General features: G+C 38.2%; 1 pseudogene; it reads right to left on the bottom strand.

The window, feature by feature from the left end:
- Window positions 1–4398: 4398 nt before the first annotated feature.
- Window positions 4399–11277, bottom strand: LOC121414318 (annotated as a pseudogene).
- Between the last annotated feature and the right edge of the window lie 1447 nt (window positions 11278–12724).

Genomic DNA, 12724 nt, shown 5'->3' with positions numbered 1-12724 from the left:
TGAGCTTGTTATGGAGGCGTTTTTGCAACTGCAACGATGTCGTTGTCTTAAGTCAAAAGATTCCGATGCTGTCCCGGGTAGAGTTTCATCAACATTTTTATCCGACAACTTTCCTTGCTTCTGATTGGCTGAGAAACAATATTACTATGGTAACCATCGGATAAAACAGGACTTGTCAGATAAAATATACGACAAGTCCTTTCATAAAATGCCCCCCAGGTCCACCAACTTTCAACAAAAACGTCTCTCAGCTCTCTATTGTGATTTGACGTGCGTTTTCAAAGGGATTGGTGCGTTGTAGAGAGTATATCAGTAGTAAATGCGAAAAGTCCGGACTGATGCAGACGTAACTAACACATCTGACACGTCTGACGCATTTGAATAGAAAGGAGTCATACAATAATGGTTGCATTTGCCCCAACATGAATACCGGACATCTATTGGATGAGATTATAAGAGTGTATTGATCCATTATACCCACCTACTTGATTTGACACATTTAGGTCAAGAATGAGGTACTACAGACGGAAGGTGTTCCCGACCTTTCGTTAGAGAACGCGAACGCTTTTTTACGACGGTAGTTGATTTTGAAAAAGACTTTTGGGCCCGTCGTAAAAGGCTGTCCTGTAATTTAAATTATGTGACGTGACAATTTTGTTTAGCTTTTGCATCTGCAACGGAAACATCAATCTGCGGTTCGGGTGCAAAGTACTACGGTAACAGCGACATATCCGATTTAGGACGACTTTCCAGAGCCACATTTGGTTCCTCCCAGCTCAAACTCGAGAGGACGCCCGTGGGGGGCGGGGGCACTTTCATTGATGAGTGGATACCAGGCGCGAGCACGCGTAAAAAGGGAAAGAGTGGGCAGGTACGTTACGTATAGGCCTATATGTAACGTTTAGGGTATCAAAAACGATGTTTCAAATACTGAAAAAGGGATTCATTTCCAATACAAGTATTGTAGGGTTTTACAAGCCAAATTCTTGTTAAGGGATGCGTTTTCATATTCTGGAGAAGACTTGCTTCCCTTGTTTAGGGTGCTTTTCGAAACCCCATGGTCGCGCCTGGTATCCACTCGTCAATGGAAGTGGTTCCCCCGAAAATTTGAATCTAATCACCCATTTCGGGGGAAAGTAATACATAACGCCCATCATATTGTGTGCTAGAGGCATATCGTTTGTGTAGGAGGAGCAGGGAAAGGGGAAAACCCCGGGGGGGGGGGGCACTCAGTATATAATGCATAGTGGGTATGTGCCGCGGAGGGGACCCCCATTTTTACACTCAAATTTCCGTTCCAAGGCATAGTATTCATGGTATTTTTGCTTTGTTGAGAAAAAGAACAAAGAAAGCCGCTCCAAGGCATTGCATTTTCTTCTTATCGAGAAAAAAGAAGAGAGAAATCCGCTCCAAAGCTTCGCATATTTTTCGTTACGCCGCTCCGATCGCGTTGAATGAGCTGCAATTTTGGTGAAAAGCGGCCGCAGAGCTCCCCGGCGGAGGCCGCGCTAACTGCATCATGCACGCATGACCGTTCCGTAAGGATGCATACGCTGGCGATCCGTTCCAAGGACCCCCGTTTTCACAAACATTTGTCGTTCCGAAGCCCGTTCCGAGGACCCTCCTTTTTACAATAAGCCCGCTCCAAGGCCCCCGTTTTTTGTCTCGCCCGCGGCACACCCCCACCACTTTGTGGTCGAGTGCCCCCCCCCCCCCCGGGAAAAAACGCAAAGTTGGGTGGGTTTCAGACGAAAAAGCCTAATGCGTGCTGTGTACATGGGGTACATATCAGCGCATGCGAAATGGTTCAGCTGGAGAGGTGATATGATCCATGCAATCAATTGCCAGTGATCCACCAATAATCCACATTAGATGCAACATCGATTCGATGGACCATAATGATTTCTTTCTATTAAAGTCTGAATTCAGTAAGTTTTTCCTTACTCAGTATGTACTCGATTTGTTTGAAAAAAAAAATTTCTTATCCATGTCAAAATCTACATTTCGCATGTCTCCAGCCAGCTGTCATGATAGCACAGTCCCGCCGCGAGCTCAGGCAGGCAAATGGCATGGCATGCTGGTATCGTATATTACACGACCAAGAGCACACTCTTTGATTCTTACCTTCTTCTTCTTCAAACGAGTTGTGACAAAAATAGTGCATCACTATGTTCTTGTTTAAAGGGATGGTCCAGACTGGAGACATTTATATCTCAAGAAATAAAGTAAAATTCACAAAGCAAAAGGCTGACAATTTGATCAAAGTCGGATAACAAGTAACAAAGTTATTGAATTTTAAAGATTTGCATTATTCCGGTGAAACAGTTCTAGGCATGTCTTTATGAATATTCATTAGGTAGGATGATGATGTCACATCCCCTCTTGTTCTTTTGTATTTTATGATATGAAATTAGGTTTATTCAAAAATTTTCTACCGAGAACTAAAACAATTGGGATTGTCAACGATTAAGTGCATTAGTTATTCATTGCCACAACTTTTTTCATCATTTACACATGTATGAAAAAATGAAACATTTATGATTTCATGTAATAACTTAAGAAAAAGGAAAGTGGGGATGTGACATCATCAGCCCACCTAATGAATATTCATGACGATATGCATATAACTGTTTTCACGAAATATTGACAAATTTTAAGATTCAATAACTTCGTTATTTGTTATCCGATTTTGATGAACTTTTTAGCATATTGCTCTGTGAATTTTACTCTATTTATCTAGATATAAATATTTTCAGCTCGGACCATCCCTTTAAGAAATAATTGGAAATATACACGTAATTGCTATATTATGCCGCTATGACTTTCAGTACGTTTAGGATGTATTTTTATAATAATAAATAATAATATGTGAGCAAAAAAAAAAAAAAACTGACAGCTCACTAATCCTAAATTCATGGAAGAAATATGTCATGATTACATAACTATTATACATGGCAAGAAAAAGCATGTTCTCCAAAGAATTTGATAACATAATTATGTCACGTGGGAGTGACTTTTTTAAATCATTTACTGCTGCTTGACATCAAATAAGGAATACGTAATACTGATAAATACAGTTATCAAAAGATTTAATCAAATCTCTTTTCTGTTGTTTTCTTTTGATTGGTTTCACAATAATTGTACATGAATATATACATGAATATTGATAACTAAAATATAACTAAACAATTATAGTTGACTCGAGCCCTCATCATCTCTTCTGGCTTGACATGCCCCACTCGGCCCTGGTGGTCGGTCCAGTTCTTGGCCTCTGCAGCTTGCGATGTCTCTTCCCCTCGGCCTCGGCCTCCGCAGGCTTTGACGAGTTAGTGGACGAGATCGAGCCCCCGATGATTACATGAATTGACGTAGTCCCTCAGTTTTAACTTCGACTGCCTACATGAACATCTGTGGTCTATTCTAGCTTAGGTTGAATTACTGAAATTAGCCTCCTAACATATCCTACCGTTACAAGGACTAACTGTAAAATTTCTATAAAGGAATTCAAAGAATTTCAATAACAGATGAGTGCATAAAAGCATTACATTCTTTATAACAAAAGACAATTCCTGTGCACTTGCACGAGTATATTTATTGAAGAGAACTGTTTATAACTATTTAAAACACTTGTACAAAACATGACATCCACCTGATCTTGTACGTCCCTGAAGGGGGGGGGGGTCAAACGTTTCTGACATTTGCTTTTGAAATATTTAAAACATAATGTACATTCTTGTCTATAGACCTACCCTAACCTGGACCAAGTAAATATTTTAAACACATGTTTAGACTCTTATTGAACCATGTGAAACATAACTATATAATTGTCTTAAATTTCTTTCCTGACATCATATTAGGGTGGAACGTGTAAACGCTTGGATGGTCAGGAGGTAATTTTTTTGTAAATTTTATTTTGCACCAAAGTGTGGCATGACTGTAAGATGCCAATGATGTCATAATCCTGCAAGGGTTGCTTTTAAATCCATTCCAAAATACATTTTTAATTTACATTATACTTGTTTGATAAACACTTTTTAGTATCAATTCTCACTTTAATTTCATTGAAAAGGGATTTGCAAGTATGTTTACTAACTCATGTAGGATTATGACATCACTGACATCTCGATTTATTCAATATATTAATGCCATACTTGGGCGCAAATAAAAATTTACGACACAGTAAAGAGTACCTCCTTATTATCCAAGCGTGAAGACAAACCACATAAATATGGTATCAAATTATCTGGGAGAATATACTCCCTCCAGGTGATGTGATCTACTGACGACTGATCATGATTTTATAGACTTTTTCAATGAACCATTGTTTGCTACAACTACATTAAATAAGCTTTAAAAATAATACTTGATACTTGATTTTGCGATTCCGCTGACATTCTGCTGATCGTTTGTTGATATATTCAAATACTGAATTACAGTTCTTGTTTCCAATTTGAATATCATCCCCTTTAGTTCAGATAAAGAAGTCTGTTCGGAGAGAGTTCGTTGTTGTAGATGACATTTTGAGAAGCGTCTTGAAGGAGATGGGCTAGGACTTCAGTGGGAGGAACTCCATTACCGAGATGAACGGCGGCAGCACCTGATGAAAGAACATAAAAAATCACGAAATTTTCTGTAGTTCTTATGCATGTGACGTCATAATCTCACAGTACCCTCCCTCGGAGAATACATGAATAAATAGAGTAGTCAAAATTCGGAGTGGATGGTATTATGTCGAATTTCGTGTAAATTAAACTTTCTAATTGATTTAATTAACCTCAAATGCACTTTAAAGGAACAGGAAATATATAGATATATATATTTTAAATCAAGCTACACGTTTACAGGTCTACACTGCCAATGCTTTGTTAAATATCTAAGACAAAGTTATGCCTTTTAAAAATCGTCTAAACCCTGTCAATGCAAGAAAGACCCATTGTCTAAGAACATGAATACTTGCAATGTAGCGAAATAACTTTGATACTTGGAAACCCAACAAATAAAAAAATGAGTATTGTGATTCAACTGTTGATGAATACTTGGACAAATGGACACTTACCGGCAACATGTGGTGTAGCCATACTGGTACCACTCCATATAGCAATGGCACTATCCGAGGCAGGCGAAGAGCTGATGATGTCAACACCGGGAGCGTAAATATCTAAACAAGATCCAAAATTAGAGAAACTCGCCCTGTGGTCAGCCCTATATCCGTAGCCCCAACAGTGATTGCCTATAGATTAAAAAGGATGAAGAATAGTAAAAACGTGAATGGACGTCAAAATAAATTCAAGTTTTCATCAATTTCACCCCCAAGCCTTCCGTTCTACCTTCGGGCAAGAAGGCCATATAAAATGCAAGCTCACAAAATGCATTACAATAAGAAACTTGTCTAAATCAGAATTGAATTATTAAACAAATGTTTTTTTTTTCACTCGTTCAATTTCCATTGTAATATGTAAAAAATGTCTGTCCATCGCCACATTTTTTAGTCTTTTTCCTAAAGAGTTTTCTCATGTCATTATTTTTTTAATATAGTTAACCTGTAATCTGCTAAAATTTCAATTGTACCGACGCGTGGTGGCAAAACGATACGGTCCTAATTATCATGATAAAGTGGCTCTCTACAATTAAGGACAATTACCTTTGGTTCCCGAGCAGGGGAATACAAGCAGGCGTCAGAGTTTTCGTTACCAGCTGCAGCTACGGCAACGATCCCGGCGTCGACGGCACGGGCGACGGCTGCGTCAACTGCCTGATTCCGAAGAGTCCGGAACGACATCGACATGACAGCGGGGTGCACTGCGGTTTCGGTTACTTCGTCGATACCTGTCGTATAAACCATATTTTAATTCTAACTTTTTTTTTGTTTTTTGATAATGCTACGTTGGTGAGTCATGAGAAATTAGAAAGTTTTCGTTCAGCGACGTGGAATGAATCGTACAACACAGCAAATGAATATAAAATGCGAATCAAATCACAATGAAGTCTTTGTCGAGGGTAGGTCAATTTGAGCAGCAGTTTCGTCCAACGTTTCATAGCTGTCTAAAAAATCGCAAATATGTCCTTTGTCCAGAGTTACGGGTTACACTGTTCTTTGGATTCACCGACCCTCGAAAAGGCTTTCATTGTCATGAAGGGCATTTGACAGTAAATTTTCTGCGTTTCAGAAAGCGCCAGCTTAGCTTTTGCGAATACTCCCTGCTACCTACTTTGCGTTTACGGCATACAAGGTCGTAGCGCACTAGCGCTGCACCTCCTATCCCAGTGAAAGGCGCCATTTTGGGGGTAAATATATTCCGTCTCACGAATAGTATATGTCTTGCAACAGTAGTGGAGTTTGGGCATGCGCAGCGCCTCGCATTGTGTTTCTAATAGACCAGTTAATACTCCTCCGAATTAGTGCGCAAATTATGAACAAAATGCGAAGTATTACCGAGGAAGCATTTCAAGAGCCGTTAATGTCCGTGGTAAGACGGGGTCTGACGTTAATGAAACATCGAACAACCTTCTTACGTTTTCGGATTAGTTATTTTCATCTTCATGGTGTGATTATTTTTCATCATGAAACGGCTTCATGAATTCACACTGTGTCAGAAAAAATAACAATAATAATGATTGAATATAATCATTTAAACGCAGAAATAAAAGCAAACAATCATAACAAAACAAAATAAATTACAATCTCATAAGACGCCCTCTACGTCTCACCTCCGATCATGGCTGATGCTGTACCGCTGCCAGCGCAGTTGAACATCCTGATGGATACGATATCAGCTTTCCTGGCAATGCCATGGATACCTCCCGCTGCAGTACCTGCACAATGTGTCCCGTGTCCATGACAATCTATGCTCTTCAAACATTAAAAGAAAGAAAAATGCCGTTTTGTTATTATTTTGGTAATATCATAATCAAGATCTGTCAATTGAGACTCGGCACCCCCTTAAAAACGCTCCAAGGCCCCGTTTATGGTACATGATCTGTACATGGGAAGAACCACGGGGATGCATTCCTGGATTTGATTTGATTTGATTCTTATACCCTTTAATTACAGTGACAATAAGATAATTTGAGGGGAATCGTTGGATCGGGATGATAACATAACCACTACTTTGGCGGTAATCTATTGAAGCTTAAAAGTGCCACCAAGATGTTCGGATGATCATCTCGTCATGTCTGCACCTCTTAGGGGAAGAAAAATGAGAAGATTATGTCATCTGATCATATCCGTTACAAGATGCAGACATATATTTATTTAAGAGACGTAAACACAACGGGGAGTTCTTGCCTTGTGTTAAAGTCAATGGCAGAAATCAGAATAACCTTAGTTTTCAGTTTTTACCAGAGTTTTCTCAGGTACAAAGTTTTATGCAACAGACGTACCCTTGATGGCACTTTTAAGCTTCCATAGTAATCTCAAAGCCAATATTCACATTTCTTCGAAAATGATTTCATAAAATAATTTATTTACCATAACTGGTCGGCAAAGCTATATAAAAAAGCATACATTAAACTACATCGTCTTGTTAATCTTTGTGTTTTTGCCGGGCGGGAGGGGGTCATAGTATTGGTTTTTAGGTTGAGAATGGGTATAATCTTACGTTCCAATCGTCTTCGACGTAATCTCCACCGTGCCTCAGTCGGCCTCCAAACTCATCATGAGTTTCTCGAGCCCCAGTATCCAACACATACACCGTCACACCCTCGCCGTCACCTAAGTATCGTTATGATAACAATAAATAATGCTACGTTTAGCGCTTAATTCAAATTCATTCTAAACAGACACAACTTAAACATTACACGCTGAAGATGATGAAGGCAAAATGAACGCAACATAAACGCAGCCCCAACTATCTCCCTTCAGTGGCGTACCTGGGATTTTCCACAGGGGGGGGGGCGAAACCGGTCGAAAAATTTGACAAGCAAAATAAAAAAAGTTTTCAAGCTCGTCAGGGGGGGGGGCAGGGATATGTCTTTTGTATGGGTTGTGACTCGTCAGGAGGGGCAGACTGCCCCCCCCCGTAGGTACGCTAGTGTCTCCCTTACGTCCATGAACAACAACTAGCCACCACCACCAACAAAAACACCACTATCATGACTATCATCATCAAGAACTGCACCGACAACACCTCCCTCATCATTATTAAATAAGCAACAAGTAGCCGCCACCGAAGCCATCATTATCGCCCCCCAGAAAAAAATTACCATCAATAACCCTATCATCACCACCAAAAACAGAAAACACCAATCAACAATCGTCCCCAGTCAATGAGTAGTCTCTATAAAGCCAGAAAAAATACCTTCGATGTCGAAATCGTTATCGAGGGGGAGGTCGTGCTGGTCGATGCGGTCAAGTCCCCACGATGAAGAAGCGACATCAACGATAGCGATAGAATCCTGTTCGATATACTTCACAGCAGGTAATTCGAGTACCTATATGAACAAAAGCAAAAAAAAAATGCAATTATTTTTATTTCGTCATGTTCGTTAGATTCTTAATTATTTGGAAAAGACAGATCTGATTGCTTTATTATTCTATGATCTGCTTTTAGTCATCCTCCGTCTCATCTTTATTGCCACCACCACCAACACCACTACCACCATCATCATCATCATCATCACCATCGTCATCATCGTCATCATCATCATCATCGTCATCATCATCATCATCATCACTGTCATCATCATCATCACTGGCGGCGGAAGTCAAAAATTTTAGGAGGGGACAACCAAAAATTTTTTGACAAGCAAAAAAAAAAAGTTCTCAACCCAAACATTTTAGGTGGGATGTAGGAAAAAAAAGGGTCATCAACAACAAATTTAGGGGGGGGGGTGGACCGTCCCCCCTCCTCAAATTTAGGGGGGACACGTCCCCCCCGTCCCCCCATTCCCCGCTTCCGCCGCCTATGATCATCATCCTTCTCCTTTATGCCTACCCTTTGAGCGACGTCTTCCGACATCTCAACAGCGAATCCATTAAGTGCTTTGCGATATTTCCTAAACACAGAAAACTTGCCCGAGAGAGGAACCATATTTTGCTCTATTCGGTTGAGTAACGAGTCCACCACCTCGCCATCCTAGAAAATGAGAAGTAAATGAGATGATTAAACGCTAAGATTTCGCATATAAACAATAATTTAATAAGTTTTTCAAGAATTTGAAGATGTTAAGCATGTTATCAAATTGTTATGAGTTGATAATAATTTCTTAAATTGTATTGTTCCAGTTAAAAAAAAACAAATGATGAAACATTTCTATTTCACTGTTAATTAGAATATTAAAAGTAAAAAAGAAGAACTTTACTATAGACATAATCAGTTATTATGGTTAGATAAGACAGGTTAAGCTCCGCAACCGTTTCTCAATCACAAACAGAGCTGTATTACATTCAATAATGCATTGTGTGTTAGGCATACACAATATCTTGCAGGAATGCCATACTTATTTTGCTCATTTCTTACCAATATCAATTTTGTCTCCAAGGCTTATTTGGCACATATTGTTTTGTATCTTCGAATAGGCAGAGTTGGGCAGTCATTTTCTTGGGGTTTGTTTGAACTAATTTTGAGATTGTTGCAACAACTAGCATCTATGTATATAGTATCCGAACTTTTTCAAATTGCATAAAGTATTTGACTGTCGTCACTTTAGCCATGACATGGCTAAAATTTGTATCACTCAATCTAAAAAAATCGAGTAAAAAATTATCAAATATTGGGTAGAAATGGAACACGCATGTTTGCTGGGTATTTTCTCCAGGGTATTTTTCCTCCAATATTGGGCAAAATGAATGTTTTTAGGGTAAATTCCAACGCAACACTGCGTAAAATTTAAAAAAGTATCTCTTTAGCCAACAAGCTTGTTATCCTAAATTGGGGATTCTTTTTTTAAGAGGGTACAACGATATAGCTATGTAAGTAGATAATGTTTATCGATTGGAAATAAATTGAATTCAAGTACGTTGTAACGATCATGCCTGCTCCGAAAGTGGGAGTGTCCCTTTATCACCATAGCAACTGTACTTACATTGAGGACCACGATGTACTTGTCGGGGATGGTCTTTAGTCTGCTATCGATACAATGGACCACGCCCATTGCCGATAAGAACAGACCAATGGTTATCAAGATCTTCATTCTCTAAGAGATTGTCTTGAACTAAAGGAACGTCAAAGCTGTAAATAATGATTTGATGTTACGATATATGATATTCATAATAAACATATAAAATATATCAAACTTGTAAAATTTAATTATTCGATGACTATGTTAGGTAGTGGTAATACAACTCCTCATTATGCAGAATAGCAAATCAGATGAATATATCCGATATCATTTGATAAGGAACGTTTATAATTTCTAAGATTTTCTGATAACTATTCCTTCATAAACAACCGATTTTTTTTCTAAGATTTTCTAATAACTATTCCTTTATAAACACGTTCAGGTGCACAGCTAATTGCGAAATATGACCGAGTTGAATGATGCAGCGTTCTCAGAACGGTTTCCGACTGCATGTCAGATATGCTATTTTTAACCATTCACGGTTCAGTTTGTCTATCGTTTTTACTAATCACTTGGGCTAATTATTTATCATTTGGTCTCATTATTAATTTGTCGAAGTATCCTATCGTCCTAGCCAAATTTTAAAATTAGTCAAATAATCTGTGACTACATGGAGATTCATAAACTGATTATTAGGCTAAGTACAAAAAGACGACTTGGTGACTAGACGAACTGGTCATAGTCAACTGAATTTTTTTATATTTAGAAAAGTGGTCTTACACTAAGCAGCAGGTAATGAACAAAATGTTTATAAAATATATCTAAATCTAAGCTTCTAACGAAGGCAAATTTTTAGTTTGCCACTAAGCATTATGCATATTAGGTCTATATATTCTTTATTGATGAATATCGAAATTAACACAATCAATTCGAATCAAACTGTCATTATCATATTGCTTCCTCTATCGACACATTTGTATGCAAAATAGAAATAATCAACGCAGACATGGCAGAGGTTGTTTTTCACTGCAGGCATGGGACATAATGAAATAAAATGACAATTGATAGACTTGTGAAAAAAGGAGTACAGTGCATTTTACTGATCAACAAACGTAATAAATATGAACAAAAAAGTGAAATATACGACATCAATACGAATAAAAAATAGAAAATTGTTATTTTCTCACCACGGTGTGTGGACTGGCCGTTCGGCTTTGATAATTCTGATATTTGTGATTATACCCACTATACAATCACAATAATGAGACTGTAGGAGACTGGTGGTAGGTGATCATAATACTGGACTTTGCACGATATCATCTATAAAGCTAATATTGAGGCTGTTTAAGATAACGCAAGCCTTCATTTAAGATAATTAGCCTATGTGATCAAAACAGTTGGACTGTTTTTATGGAGTCATGATGATCATGCAAATATTAATTTTACAAAAGTTATGGGTAGCGGCATAGATGGCATGTGGGTTTAGAAGAGGCTTTAAGTTCCACAGTCTTCCTAGTTCGTTCAGTAAAAGTCCTTGATGACTTAGCCATGTTAGCAATTCAATATTGTGTTATCTTTTTCTCAGTGTTCAGTACAATATCGGAACAAAAAGTGCTTTAAGTTTAAATACTATACATGGCTTTATAAAAAAAACCTAACCGGATCTTAGGTCGCTTATCTCCCAGAAAACGTCAAGATTATTAAAGTAATATTGTCGCATTATTTCTATACTTTGAAAAAACATTAATATGTTTATAATGCAATCTAGGTTCTAGAAGAATGATACATGGCATTAATTAACGGGGGTGGGGGGGGGGCAAGACGCGAAAATTTTTCGAAGAAACTTGAAAGGATGGGAGTGAAGCGACCGAGCTTGTCATGGGGGCGTTTTTGCGTTTTCTAAATGAAAATTAAAGCATTTCGTGCTCTTATTGGGTGATTTAAAAAATATAGGTCTTCAACATTTCTGGGGCAACTGTTCCCCTGCGCAATTGGGCCTGACCCATTACTGACGCAGACGTGACTCATCTGAAATGTCTGACGCATTTCAATAGTAACGAATCGCACAATAAGGATGCACCCCCCCCCCCGACATCAATACTGGTAATAAATTGGATTGGTGTATTGAAGAATTGTACTCAGGCAAGAATGAATATTGATCGACTGGACTGTTCGTCGACTTGAATGACGAATTTGACACATAAATTAAATTACAGGAGTAACACGACCGAGACCACTTTTGAATACTCACTTTCACTTTTTCTTGTTTTCACTTCTTAAAAAAATTAAGGGGTGAATCGACGCCCTTTGCTCCCCATAGCACCGCCCTTGCGTTTGGATATGCGGTTCCAAACTTACGCATTTCATCGTCACATGTCGGACCAATTATTGCTCGAATACATGATTTCATTTACATTAACAATTCAAATATCAAGTGTGTTTCCAGCTAAAATTCATAAATTTTTAATTCATTTACATCTTATGACTAAAATTATCAAATTTTAAGATGGTTATGATAAGAATAAGGGCACCATTGGTTGTTTCAGAAATAATTGGTTTTTTGAACAGTTGAATGTAATTTTTTATCATTTTCATGTCGTTTCGGAAGCATTTTTGGTATTTTGTTCGTTTATTTGTTTGTGTACTACTTTGCACTTGAATCTTAGGCGCAGTATTCTGAAACTTTAAAGGACAAGTCCTCCCCAACATAAAGTTAATTTTAATA

The sequence above is a fragment of the Lytechinus variegatus genome, chromosome 1, assembly GCF_018143015.1.
Source record: "Lytechinus variegatus isolate NC3 chromosome 1, Lvar_3.0, whole genome shotgun sequence".
NCBI classification, from domain to species: Eukaryota; Metazoa; Echinodermata; class Echinoidea; order Temnopleuroida; family Toxopneustidae; genus Lytechinus; species Lytechinus variegatus.
The sequence above is the reverse complement of the archived record's forward strand: the minus strand, read 5'-3'. Positions and strand labels throughout refer to the sequence as shown.